Raw genomic sequence first — 13,758 nt, 5'->3', positions numbered from 1 at the left:
GGGGCCACTGTACAAAGCCATTTCTCAAAACAGAATGATTGCAATATCACTGCAGCACAGTTCACTGTGTTATAACTATATAATAAACGTATTATACACTAAAAAAATGGTGCTATATAGCACTAAAAGCGGTTCTTTGGCTTGTAATCATATGGAACCACTTTTAGTGCTATTTAGCACCTATTTTTACCTATTTTTATTTTTACTTTTGTCAAATGGTGCCATGCAGAACCATAAGCGGTGCCATATAGCACTTTTTCTCAACAATGGTGCACCAATCATAACTCATCCATGGCTCCCAGCATGCATTGCCACATTAATAAATTATGCAGCTGCATTGTCTTAGTATTTTGTGACTTCTTACTGCCCTGTTTTGTGATCATATCAAAATTATCAGAATATTTTGTCACCATTGCTGAGATTCTTCATGTCTATGAGTGACAGAATTGAAACCTCTTTATAACCCATAATTCTAAAAGTATTTTATACAATTTTCTCACATTGTCACATAGTATCGTAGAACTGCAATAAAATAAAACTCATAAAAGAACTATAGATTTTGATAAAATGCAGACCAGAGACTCAGACGCATGAAATTATTTTACCATAAGTTCCTTGCCATCACATATGTGCTTTATAAACACTATTGCAACAGCCAAAGAGAAACTTATTTTAACTTAAAATTAAAGTCAAGGGTCAAGAGGCTACTAAAGCAAACACTATTCACCAAAATGGTAAGTTGAAAAAAACAAACAAACATCTAAACCTTAATTCTCAATAAAGAACTTCTGTTTTAGATACTCCAGAAATAAAGTCTAACTGGTTAGTAATGTGTGAAGTTGGTGTTGCTGTTTGTGGAGAGGTCCTTTTTTTCTGAGGTCAAAGGTCTCATGTGGAGGCCCTGGAATATTTCCTTACGGGGGCCTTGGGGGCAAAAAAAAAATTATATCTTCAAGAAATAGACTGCATTTTAATGTTGTTTTAATCCTTTCCCCAACTAAACTAAGAGACTAAAGCCCCGTTCACACCAAGAACGATAACTATAAAGACAACGCTTGGTGCTTGGTGTGAACGGGCCTTAAGAGAGAGTTAAAGAACCTTTAAAGAACTATACAGGGGCTTACAGGTTTTACGGTAGTGGTGCTATATAGCACCTCATCGACTCCAAAGAACCGCTGAAGAACCATACAGGGGCTTTTATAGGTTCTTTATACGGTAGTGGTGCTATATAGCACCTTAACCACTCCAAAGAACCGCTGAAGAACCTTTTTGTTTTTAGAGTGTATATAACTAAAATGATATCAAGCATATCTGAAAAGTCAAATCTGACAGATGCTATCTGATGCAAATTATTCTGGGGTTTGTGGAGAAGTGTGTTAGCGTGCTTTTCTCACCACGAGGTGACTCTATAGTGATGCAAATCGCAGCTCTACTTTTCACTTCAGAGAGGTTTCTGTTTTCAGCCCTCTTCAAAACTGAAACTGCAAAACCCTCTTAAAAGACTTCGCTCCGCTCCTAAGAGAATATGTCCTTACATAAAGCTTGCATAAGATATTCTCGTCAGTCTACTGCAGAAAAAGGCTTCTGATGAATGGTCTTCACGGGAGGAGTGGAAAAATCAAGAGCTAATAAATAGATCTTTATTGACTGTCACTATATAAATATAGTATATAAATCTTTCTTATGTTGTATATATGAATTCTCAGCTGTCTGAGAATGCTCACTCTGGGCAGTATATTGAAGTAGATGACCCAAGTGTGACACATCTGTCATAGTTCACACTCGGTGTATTTGCCAAAAATACACACACACATAGCTACACTTCTGGTAAACAAACTCAACACAACAAAGAAATGAACAAAGAGATGAACAGATCAATTCCAGCAATGAAATAATATTACTATTGATGTCCGTAAATGAGTCACTTTAAACATATTTAAACTGATTCACAAAGGAATTGAATAAACGCTTACTGTAGCTCATTCTGCCCAAGAACTACACTGTAAAAAAAAATCCGTAAAATTTATGGTAAAAAAACGGCAGCTGTGGTTGCCGGAATTTTACCGTAAAAAAATAAGGTAGCAACGTTTTAGGTTTTACGGTTTTAACTTAAATTTACAGTTAAATACCGTAATTTCATTAACTCATTAACATTAATTTAACAACATTAGGTGTAACACACAACACAACCCTAATATACAAAACTGATAAGAAAAAACTAAGAAGAAACATAGTTATTTCAACAAAAAAACATCAAATTTGAAAAGTAACGCAGGGAATTCTGGGAATGTCAATTTACGGTTATTCACTGTAAATTATACGGTCTTTTTCACTTCCAAAAACGGTATACTACCGTAAAATTATGTCCAATACATGTAATGTCCAATACAGTTTTTCACCGTATATAGTAGGGGAATTTACCGTTAACCATTTAACAGCTTTTTTTACTCTAGCATTTTTACAGTCTTTTACCGTTAAATTCACGGTCATTTTTTACAGTGTACCCAATCAAGATGGACAAGGATAGTGACCAGTCATAGTTAGTTTTTGTTTTTTATGCATTCTTATGCATTTTCTGGACAGGTTTATCTAAAACAAGCAATATCTGAGTAACAGACAAACAAAATGAACTCTGGTTAACAGCAGAAATTTGTGTTTAGCCACACTGACACAAGGCAAACGATTTAACAAGTGTGTGTGTTTTTTGTTACTGTCTTTTTTACAATCTTCATAGCAGGACAGAAACCATAAATTAGCCAGTTTAACACTTTTTGCAATGTCCACAACAGAATATTTCTGAAATTTCTCTAACTGGAAAAGTTTATGATAATTGAATATGGTTTTTGGGTGCTGTTACTAGATATATCAGTGATGAATGTGGTGTGTGTTTGCAGTAGTGTTACAAATTCATTCCTCCTGCACTGTCGTTAAATTCACACCTGAACAAACCGAGCCTTCAGCGACACAGAAATGAGCCCTGTGTTGGACACTCTGAACAGTATTTGCCCGACTGTCCCCTCATATGAACCTTACAGTAATTTGTACATTACACCAGATATAAATCATATATAAACTGATTTGAAATATTACAGAAAACACTTTCCGTCCCAACCAAGCGGCAACCTCCCGCTCTTTCTCGTGAAGCCAACAAGGAAGTGACTTAAACTGTAATTCGTCAACTGGTCGCTAGAGGCTGGCTGCAAAAGGGAGTCAATGTTAAATTGACTCCCCATGTTAAAATGCCCAACTTTACAGCAGAAAAAAACATGTTTACAGCCTGGTTCAAAAAATGATTTTGGTCTATATAGCTAATTTTGCCCTTCATGACAACTGTGAGGGGGGTGAATTTTTTTTATAACTCATCCGTTTAAATTATATTAAGCCTTAAAGTTCTGCATAATTAAGAGCGTGGCCACTTGAGTGACAGGTGGATTGCCGCTGCTGTCACCACCATCGAGCTAGGTGGGCGTGGTTTCAACAACCAGCTCCCGCCTCTTTGCCCATCTTCGATTATCCGGGAGTGACGCGCGGTGATGCACTGCCAAGATAGTGACGGCCGCCTCAGCCCACTTTTGAGCTTCAAAAACTCTCTTCGGAACCCTACGTGTGACATCACGGACACTACATTAGGGGTGTGTGATATATATCATCTGCAATAATATCGTAATTGTTGTTTTAACGATGTGCGATTTGACATTATCGAGTATTCTGCAAAAACCATTCAAAACATCCCTACAGAGCGCACGCATACATTACGTGAAGTCTAGAGCAAGTCAAGTGCGTGTGAGCATTTAGAGTGCGTTCTTTCACTGCATGATTCAATCTATTAAAATTAATTTAGAATGATCACAAATTCAAGACATAGTGGCAGAAAATTTATATATTTATACCACTTCATATAGTTATTCAATTTCACACGAAGAGTGCCGTTTTTCTCCAAAAATTACCATGATTACAAATGTGACATTGAATTCAATAAACAATAAGTTAATTAAGAGACTTACGTTTTAGACACCATATTGCTTGTTTTTGCTCTATTTCGCCAACAAATATCATTCCGAATACAGCCACAGTGCTGTTTTGTGTCTCTGAGCAACATGACGGTGTTACGTTCTTGAATGAATCAACCGTTTAAATGATTCGGTTCAATCGCAATGACTCACTTATTAACAGTGACTTGCTGCCACCTACTGGCGGTTTTAATTTCACATTTCGGCTTTTTATTTTTAGATTTTTTTCATGTTTTAAATCATTTCAAATATCAGTATTCAACATTTTATGTTTAATATATCAAATCATTATTTATGCATTTGTAATTGCAGGTTAAATGCATTCATGTCTTGCATTGTGAGACACAAAATACATGTGTGTAAATACATCTAAATGCCCCTTCAGATGCAGCTTCTGTGTTGATTTCATTTGCTTGGTAACAGCCCAAATGTCTTATTATTCTAATTCCCTGATTAAATGTAAGAATTTGACTCAAAAGATAATGGACACTTTTAGAAAAAATGGCTTTATAAAGGTAAAAATGCCCATAAAATGTAAAAATCAGTTTAAACTTATTGGAAAAGATTAATTTCTATCAGTATGAACTGACCACCACACAGAATATGAAGAATATTAAAAACATTAGGAGTCAGCTGTCTTCGGCAGTCCTTAAGGTACCAGCACAATAACACACTCGGCAAAATATCGTCTAATTATCGTTATCGATAAAATCCCAGAAAATATCGAGATATTCTTTTTTGTCAATATCGCACACCCCTACACTAAGTCCATGTTTTTATACAGTCTATGGTCCCAACTGAGGTAACATTCATTAATTAGGAAGGGGTGTGATATCACATGCTTGAGGTGTGATAAAATTATGCTTTCTCATACTTTGAATCTCTCACTTCAAGGCTTCAAGCACTGAGGGGTAATATTTAGAAAGAGTTTCATTTGTTAGAACCTCTAATGTTTTGATGCTTTCGAATAAGCGTAATCATCTATTCTGTTTCACTGAGAGCCTCTTATGTCTGAATTAATAATGAAGACTCGCTCACAAACACATGCATAGGTTTCACAATATTTTTTTTTTTACCTTTATCAGGGGTACAGAGACTTCCCAGACTGTATACAAAGCACAGCCCTGACCCAGAACATGTAATCACCAACATAACATCTAAATCAATCAGTCTGTGAACAAAAGCTAAATATAAACACCATTATAAATTCCTATTCCTATGCTATTTGGGTCAATGACAAAACAAACATGTTAACAATAAAAATAGGAAACATGATTTAAAACATGTGCCAAGTTATATAAATGTACTCGTTGTATTCATTTTGATTTCATAAGGTAAAAAAAAACCTTTAATAATATTTTCAAGAAAAGTTTACATTTGAAAAATATTATATGTGTTTTAATGAAGTAAAAGTAATAACCCATTGAAAACATCAGAGTATTGCACATTTTAATAATTCTTTTCAAAAACATTTTTACATGTATATATTTTTTAAGGAAAATAATATTTTATTTTATTTATTTATTTTATTAAATTCATGAACTATTCAGTCAGTTTTCAGAAAATGTCACAGCACATTACAAACTCAACAAATTTTGCCTTGTCACAAAAAAGTCAAACACATTTTAAGAAACTTGTTGTCCTTGACACAAAGTCCGGAGGATCTGTGGTATATTCAAATATTTTATAAATATAAATACATATTTTAATTTAATTATAAAATGCATGATTATCTAGGTAATAATGTGTTTTAATAAGAATGATTTTTTATTCATTATTAAATCAGAACAGTTCTATCTACCTGACATTTCTGACTTTATGGCTTATGAGCATATAAAATATCAAAATGAATTTTAATTCAGAAGTAGATCATCATAAAGAACATAAAGAATTGCACTTTTAATGTATGTTTAAATAAATTAATAGATCAAAGTAATGTCATGTCATTAATCTATTCACTTTGGCTCTGCAAACATAAAAAGCAGACAGAGACAACTTGTAAATGCTTATGTCGCCTCAAAACTTAAAAAATAATAACTGTTTTAATAAGAATGATTTTTTATTCATTATTAAATCAGAACAGTTCTATCTACCTGACATTTCTGACTTTATGGCGTATGAGCATATAAAATATCAAAATGAATTTTAATTCAGAAGTAGATCATCATAAAGAACATAAAGAATTGCACTTTTAATGTATGTTTAAATAAATTAATAGATCAAAGTAATGTCATGTCATTAATCTATTCACTTTGGCTCTGCAAACATAAAAAGCAGACAGAGACAACTTGTAAATGCTTATGTCGCCTCAAAAACAATGCCTGTAGAAAATGTTCACTAAAGTGAAAGTGTAGTAACTAAATTAATATGAATAACATTCTATAGACACCTGAACATCTATAAAATGTCTATAAACACAAAATAGACACAGGAGCAAAATAAAATGTTCTGCTAAATTCTGACCAAGCTTTTTCATTTTTAGATGCCACGAGTAATGAAAATTGCTGATCAATAAATAGAATAAAATTACATCAAATTTGAATAAAAAAAACAAAAAAAAAACTTCTCCATGTAGTCTCTGTAGTAGTGCATTAAAAGCACCTCTTGTGAATCTTAATATAAACTCTGAATATGATTTATACATCTGCATATCAACATACCCTATGCTTCATTCCTGAATCCTCTTAAATAAACAAACCACACTATATTAAGCTGAGTTACGACTACTGTATTTAGTCCTGACAGTGTTGTTGTCCTGTGAGGCACATACCCAAATCCAGCAGCCAATACTTGCAGTTCTCTGAGCGTCCTGAAGCTGAACCCATGTGAAAAAGTGGCCTGACTGATAAAAATGAGTGTATTCCATGTGCCATACCAAGAAGCAATCCGGACAGAGGAGGCAAACTACACCAACTCCTCTAAACTGAAAGGATTTTACCACATAATGCTGAGAGGAGAGTGATGGACTATGAAAGAAAGGGAGGGAGAGAGGAAGGGGGATGGAGAGAGAGGGAGGTTTGGTGTTTCATGCACAGCTGTGACTATGTTATGCTCAGAATGAGAGAGAGGGAGGAAGGGAAAACCGGATGAGAAGACTCAAAGAGAGGAAAGAGGTGTAAGCTACAGTTCTTTAATATGAAAGATGTGATTCTGAAAGAGTCAGAGTTAAAGTCTTCTCGAAATTAGGCAGTTTCAGCTTTTGTAGCAGTTTTCTAATTGGCGGAAGCTCACAAAAAATATAAGCAGGTCATATTTAATATATTTAGCTTTTTCATCTTGCCCCCAAATTTTAGTCCAGATTCTCATTACATTTGTTGTTACCCTGGACCACAAAAGATAAGGGTCAAAATTGAAATTGAGATTTATACCTCATCTGAAAGCTGAATAAATAAGCTTCCCATTGATGTATGGTTTCTTAGAATAGGACAATATTTGGCTGACATAAAACTATTTGAAAATCTGGAATCTGAGGGTGCAAAAAAATCTAAATATTGAGAAAATCACCTTTAAATTTGTCCAAATGAAGTTCTTAGCAATGCATATTAAAAAATTAAGTTTTTGTTGGCTATTGCTACGAAGTTTACAAAATATATTTATGCAACATTACTTAATATCCACATGAGTTTTGGCATAAAAGAAAAATCCATAATTTTGACCCATACAATGTATTGTTGGCTATTGCTACAAATATACCCGTGCTACTTATGACTGGTTTTGTGCTCCAGGGTCACATTTACCTTTTACTGTATATCAATTTATACACTTTTATTTTATATAGTTGCACTGTCACTTTTGCAAGCTTTTTTTTTTACTATTAATTTCAACGACTTTCCCAGGAAATCACGTATTTTTTTTATAAATTCCCTCCGGTTTTCAAGACTGAGGTCTCTGATTACAGTTTTACCTGATTTCAGGGAGAAATATGATATGATTCTTGACAGGTTGGCTTTGTAAGATTCACAAACCCCTTTTGAAAATAAGGGCATTACAGATTGTTTATATTCTTTTATGTGAAGATTTCTAAAAATGCCATGTGGATGATGGCATTCAGCAAAACAACATCAGTCAAGCTTTGACCTGTTCGAACATTTTCAGCATTTTTCATTGGGAACACAGTAATAATACATCTCAGCCGTAAATGACAGTTTTAAAGTGTACAGTACGACTGGCAGGCTTGGCCAATATCAGGTCACAGCATGAAAATCAAGTAAACTACACAAACAACTGCCTCTATATCACCTACACAAATGGCTGCCTCTCTTACAGGCTGCACCGGGGCGGATGGCTACAAAGATCTCCCTGTTTAAGTGTCTTTGGCTGCTTAACAGTAGCTGGTCTGTGGCCAGTCGAACTGCTTCCTTTGCTATACATACACACACACACATACGCAGATCCGTAACTGCTTATGCCAGAACTAATCAGCATTCTACTGCTCTGGTCTCATGGTTAGGGCTGGGTATCGTTCAAAAAATTTCGATATCAATACCGATACCTTGACTTCGATACTGGTTCCTGAACGATACTTTTTTCTGAAATCAATTTGAACAAGACTACATTATCTTAAAAAAAAAAAAAAAACTTTGGTTTTATTTTTCAGCTATACAAACTCAAAGACTCATCTCTTGAGCCACTGCACAAAGGAACAAAATGTAACCAACACAATAAATCAGTGCAAATAGTTTTAATAAGGCTCAAATAGTCTTCAGTTTACACATCAGTTACATTTACGCTAGTGCGTGTTCGTTTTAAAACGCATAGCTCAGACAGAATCATGATTTCTATTTATTTTCCACTGATTTACTGATGAGCATTAGCAGCTTCCAGCGCTGTCTGTCTGTGTTCTCTCTTCCATGATCGCTGCTCTGAGGTAATAACATATTTAATTTCAGCAACATTACATGGCCAAAACACACATTAGACGGCAATCGGAAGTTATTACAAACACTCGATAGTGGTTTAAAGTGAGGTTTGAGTAAAAGCGGAATATAAATCGTATTTATTGTCTTATGTATCATGATGCTACAGTTTGCATGAATGGTCACATAACACGCGCTTTCGGTCGTGTAGTATGAACGGACATCTGCATATGATCAGAACTCCACCCAGCTCCCACGCTACTCTCCATTGCAAATGAATGGTCTGTCGTTTGTCGGAGATAGTGAAAAGCCGGCTTGAAACGCAATGGAAACGCCAGTATGACGAGGATCGTTTTCATTTTAAAACACAAACGCACCAGTGTAAATGTAGCCTTACATCTAAGGGGGCTGGGACGCATTCACACTACAGCCTCACGTGTGCGCCACATCTCTGAGTGTAACTGGTGTAAACTAGTAGGTGTGTTCGACTTGACGCGGACTGACTGTGCAGACCGATCTGTGTATTACAGTACCACGAGAGCCAAAGAGAGCAGACTAGGGTTGTGCGATTAATCGAAATCGCGATTTGAGACGTTGAGATTTGCTAATCGCAAATCCTGCGATGTGGATGCGATATTACTCTGTTCCAGAGCATATGCATGACTGCCAGCCTTGAGTTGCAGTCTTACTTGCCCTGTGCAAGAGTGAGCGTACCTCCGTTTTCCCCAATCAGCACTGCTCTAGCCAACTGCGTAAACACCCCCCATTAAAAAAAAATAAAAATAAAAACAGAAAGTGGGGCGGGAGAGAGACAGAGTGGGATTATGGCGTCTACTGGGTAAGATCGATAGTCAGGCAAATTAAAACTAAAGAAAAACGTATGCAACTTAAGCTTCGAAATGACAGACAACTAACAAAAAAGGTAATTTGCAAGAGCTGCGTCACAGCGGATATCAAAAGCTCCCTTATCGGTTCTGTTTTCATTACTGGAGAATAAAAGATACATTCTTAGATGTTTTGTTAGTACGTGAACGTTATCTTACACATTTTATTGTTTCCCAAGTCAGAAGAGCGCACACACAGCCTGTGTCTGTGAATGCTTCTCATACTCGCTCCTCTCTGCCCCACGCGGCGGGAATCCCGCGTCACGGTTCATGCTTGCCGCACTCACGCAGCCTGTCTCATAATGCTCGTTTATACTCGCACCTGGCTCCGCAAGTCTCCACGAGTGCATCTGGCAGTATGGATGAGGCTTGACGCACGCACGCAACCTGTGTTGACTCGCACCTGGCTCCGCGTTTAAAACGAATGTAAATTCAGTCTAACTGCTTGCTAATCTCACTTGGATGAAATGAAACATTCAGCACATTTCCCACTTGTTCTTAAAATCCCAAATACTTAAAATGAATAAATCAGCCTATGTAACACATCTAATACTTTAATAATTGACTTAAGAAATACAGTTCTTTATTTATAGAAAATAAACAAATATTTTTTGTGAAATTCAGTAATTAAATTAATTCTGTAAAAGTAGTTATACCATTATAATCTTGCCTGCTGAAAACAAACAAACAATAGAACCCCTCCCAAAACACAATAAAACATTTTATGGATTTCAGGGTTATAATGGGAATTGTATTGGTTTTAATGTAAACTATAATGGTGTCTATTTGATGGATTCTATTGGTGGGATGTAATCTGGCAGATGGCAACCAATAGAACAACAGTACTTCCTATTGGAATAATGCCCAAAACAAAAAGGAATTTTGTAATGGTTTAATGGAAACGATAAGAATTTCTGTGATGGTAGGGTAATGATACCCATACTGTGCTGCACATTATTGACAATATTGAGCTGAAGCTTGACTTTGCAAATTTAAAATAGCAAATCAACTTGCGATCGCAATATCTGTCAAAAAAAAAAAAACATTTGCAATTTGATATTTTCCCCCAAATTGCACAGCTCTAGAGCAGACTGCTCCATGCGCTTTCGAATTGCTCTCGCGGATGTCAAACACTGATCGATCTGTGTCGCGCCTCTTATAGTCGAACACATCGGCTAGTGCTGCAGACTTATTGGTTCACTGACGCTGATGAGATTAACCCCTTAGGTATCGAAATTTGGTCCCGAACGACGAGACGTTTTTCGATACTCAATGGTATCGAGGCATTTTGGTCGGTGCCTAAAAAGTATTGAACTCTATGCCCAGCCCTGCTTATAAAAGATTAACAAATACATATTTATCCTAATTTGACCCACATAACTAAAGATCCAAGACTTTCCAATTTTGATTGTTATGATTGCTTTCTATTTGTGGTGTCCTTCCCTTTTTTTATATAAAACACATCTCTGCTATTGTTACATTCGGAATAGTTCTGCCTTGTACTGGCAGAAAACAAGAGTACACAATAAAATATACAGTATTGGCCAACCCTCATCCAATATTGACAGATTTAAAAATGATCAATGTAGCCTATAGACCTTATGCGTCAGAGAAACAGGTGCACAGCCATCTATAGAATTCTGTCTTTGAACTTCTGCTGGTCAGGTAAACTCTCCCAATAAGATATTCCATATTATAATTATAATATATAATTATACAGATAATAGACAGTTGTGGTTACGTTGGTTCATTTTCTTTTGCGTGACTCGGATCTGACTCGAGCTCAAACATACACCTCTATTACAAGTCATCATCTACTATGTCTGTTGATCAAACAGATATGAAACCATGACGACTAAAGACCTGAAACACAATGTTTATTCACAGAACATAAATTTACGCTAGTGCGTGTTCGTTTTAAAACGCATAGCTCAGACAGAATCATGATTTCTATTTATTTTCCACTGATTTACTGATGAGCATTAGCAGCTTCCAGCGCTGTCTGTCTGTGTTCTCTCTTCCATGATCGCTGCTCTGAGGTAATAACATATTTAATTTCAGCAACATTACATGGCCAAAACACACATTAGACGGCAATCGGAAGTTATTACAAACACTCGATAGTGGTTTAAAGTGAGGTTTGAGTAAAAGCGGAATATAAATCGTATTTATTGTCTTATGTATCATGATGCTACAGTTTGCATGAATGGTCACATAACACGCGCTTTCGGTCGTGTAGTATGAACGGACATCTGCATATGATCAGAACTCCACCCAGCTCCCACGCTACTCTCCATTGCAAATGAATGGTCTGTCGTTTGTCGGAGATAGTGAAAAGCCGGCTTGAAACGCAATGGAAACGCCAGTATGACGAGGATCGTTTTCATTTTAAAACACAAACGCACCAGTGTAAATGTAGCCTTACATCTAAGGGGGCTGGGACGCATTCACACTACAGCCTCACGTGTGCGCCACATCTCTGAGTGTAACTGGTGTAAACTAGTAGGTGTGTTCGACTTGACGCGGACTGACTGTGCAGACCGATCTGTGTATTACAGTACCACGAGAGCCAAAGAGAGCAGACTAGGGTTGTGCGATTAATCGAAATCGCGATTTGAGACGTTGAGATTTGCTAATCGCAAATCCTGCGATGTGGATGCGATATTACTCTGTTCCAGAGCATATGCATGACTGCCAGCCTTGAGTTGCAGTCTTACTTGCCCTGTGCAAGAGTGAGCGTACCTCCGTTTTCCCCAATCAGCACTGCTCTAGCCAACTGCGTAAACACCCCCCATTAAAAAAAAATAAAAATAAAAACAGAAAGTGGGGCGGGAGAGAGACAGAGTGGGATTATGGCGTCTACTGGGTAAGATCGATAGTCAGGCAAATTAAAACTAAAGAAAAACGTATGCAACTTAAGCTTCGAAATGACAGACAACTAACAAAAAAGGTAATTTGCAAGAGCTGCGTCACAGCGGATATCAAAAGCTCCCTTATCGGTTCTGTTTTCATTACTGGAGAATAAAAGATACATTCTTAAGATGTTTTTGTTAGTACGTGAACGTTATCTTACACATTTTATTGTTTCCCAAGTCAGAAGAGCGCACACACAGCCTGTGTCTGTGAATGCTTCTCATACTCGCTCCTCTCTGCCCCACGCGGCGGACAATATTGAGCTGAAGCTTGACTTTGCAAATTTAAAATAGAAAATCAACTGGCGTCCGCATTTCTTGCAAAAAAAAAAAAACATTTGCAATTTGATATTTTCCCCCAAATTGCACAGCTCTAGAGCAGACTGCTCCATGCGCTTTCGAATTGCTCTCGCGGATGTCAAACACTGATCGATCTGTGTCGCGCCTCTTATAGTCGAACACATCGGCTAGTGCTGCAGACTTATTGGTTCACTGACGCTGATGAGATTAACCCCTTAGGTATCGAAATTTGGTCCCGAACGACGAGACGTTTTTCGATACTCAATGGTATCGAGGCATTTTGGTCGGTGCCTAAAAAGTATTGAACTCTATACCCAGCCCTACTCATGGTAGCCTAAAAGTTTGATTTCTTTCAGCCCCTCTGGACACGTTGCAACACAGCAGCTGCCTTAAATATACCTTGAGCGTTTCAGTGAACAAAATAGTCTGGGCAGCAATTTGAAGAGGTTGAATACACTGGCCATCGTGAGTTATGATGGTTCCTATTTCACATTCTATAAATACAGATTGTCCTTGCTGTAAGAGAACCGGCTGTTTGACATTTCCCATGACCTCTGCCAAAGGAAAGGTGCTTGTCTACTTGTAATGATGTCATATAATGGACATAAATGACAGGTAGGTGTCCTTTTAACTCAGTAGTTACAAAACATATCAACATCATTAGTTTCGATATGACTTTTATATAACTTTACAAGCTTTTCATTGATAATCTCTTTTATAGACAGACAGACAGACAGATAGACAGATAGATAGATAGACAGACAGACAGACAGACAGACAGATAGATAGATAGATA

The 13,758-nt window shown here is 36.7% G+C and overlaps 1 protein-coding gene across 1 annotated transcript in view; it reads right to left on the bottom strand.

Moving 5' to 3' along the window:
- Nucleotides 1-13,758, bottom strand: part of LOC107551199 (triple functional domain protein-like) — a 168,195-nt gene that overhangs the window by 21,012 nt on the left and 133,425 nt on the right. The window lies entirely within an intron of this gene.

This window comes from Sinocyclocheilus grahami, unplaced genomic scaffold, assembly GCF_001515645.1.
Source record: "Sinocyclocheilus grahami isolate Dianchi unplaced genomic scaffold, SAMN03320097.WGS_v1.1 scaffold418.1, whole genome shotgun sequence".
Classification (NCBI taxonomy): Eukaryota; Metazoa; Chordata; class Actinopteri; order Cypriniformes; family Cyprinidae; genus Sinocyclocheilus; species Sinocyclocheilus grahami.
The sequence above is the reverse complement of the archived record's forward strand: the minus strand, read 5'-3'. Positions and strand labels throughout refer to the sequence as shown.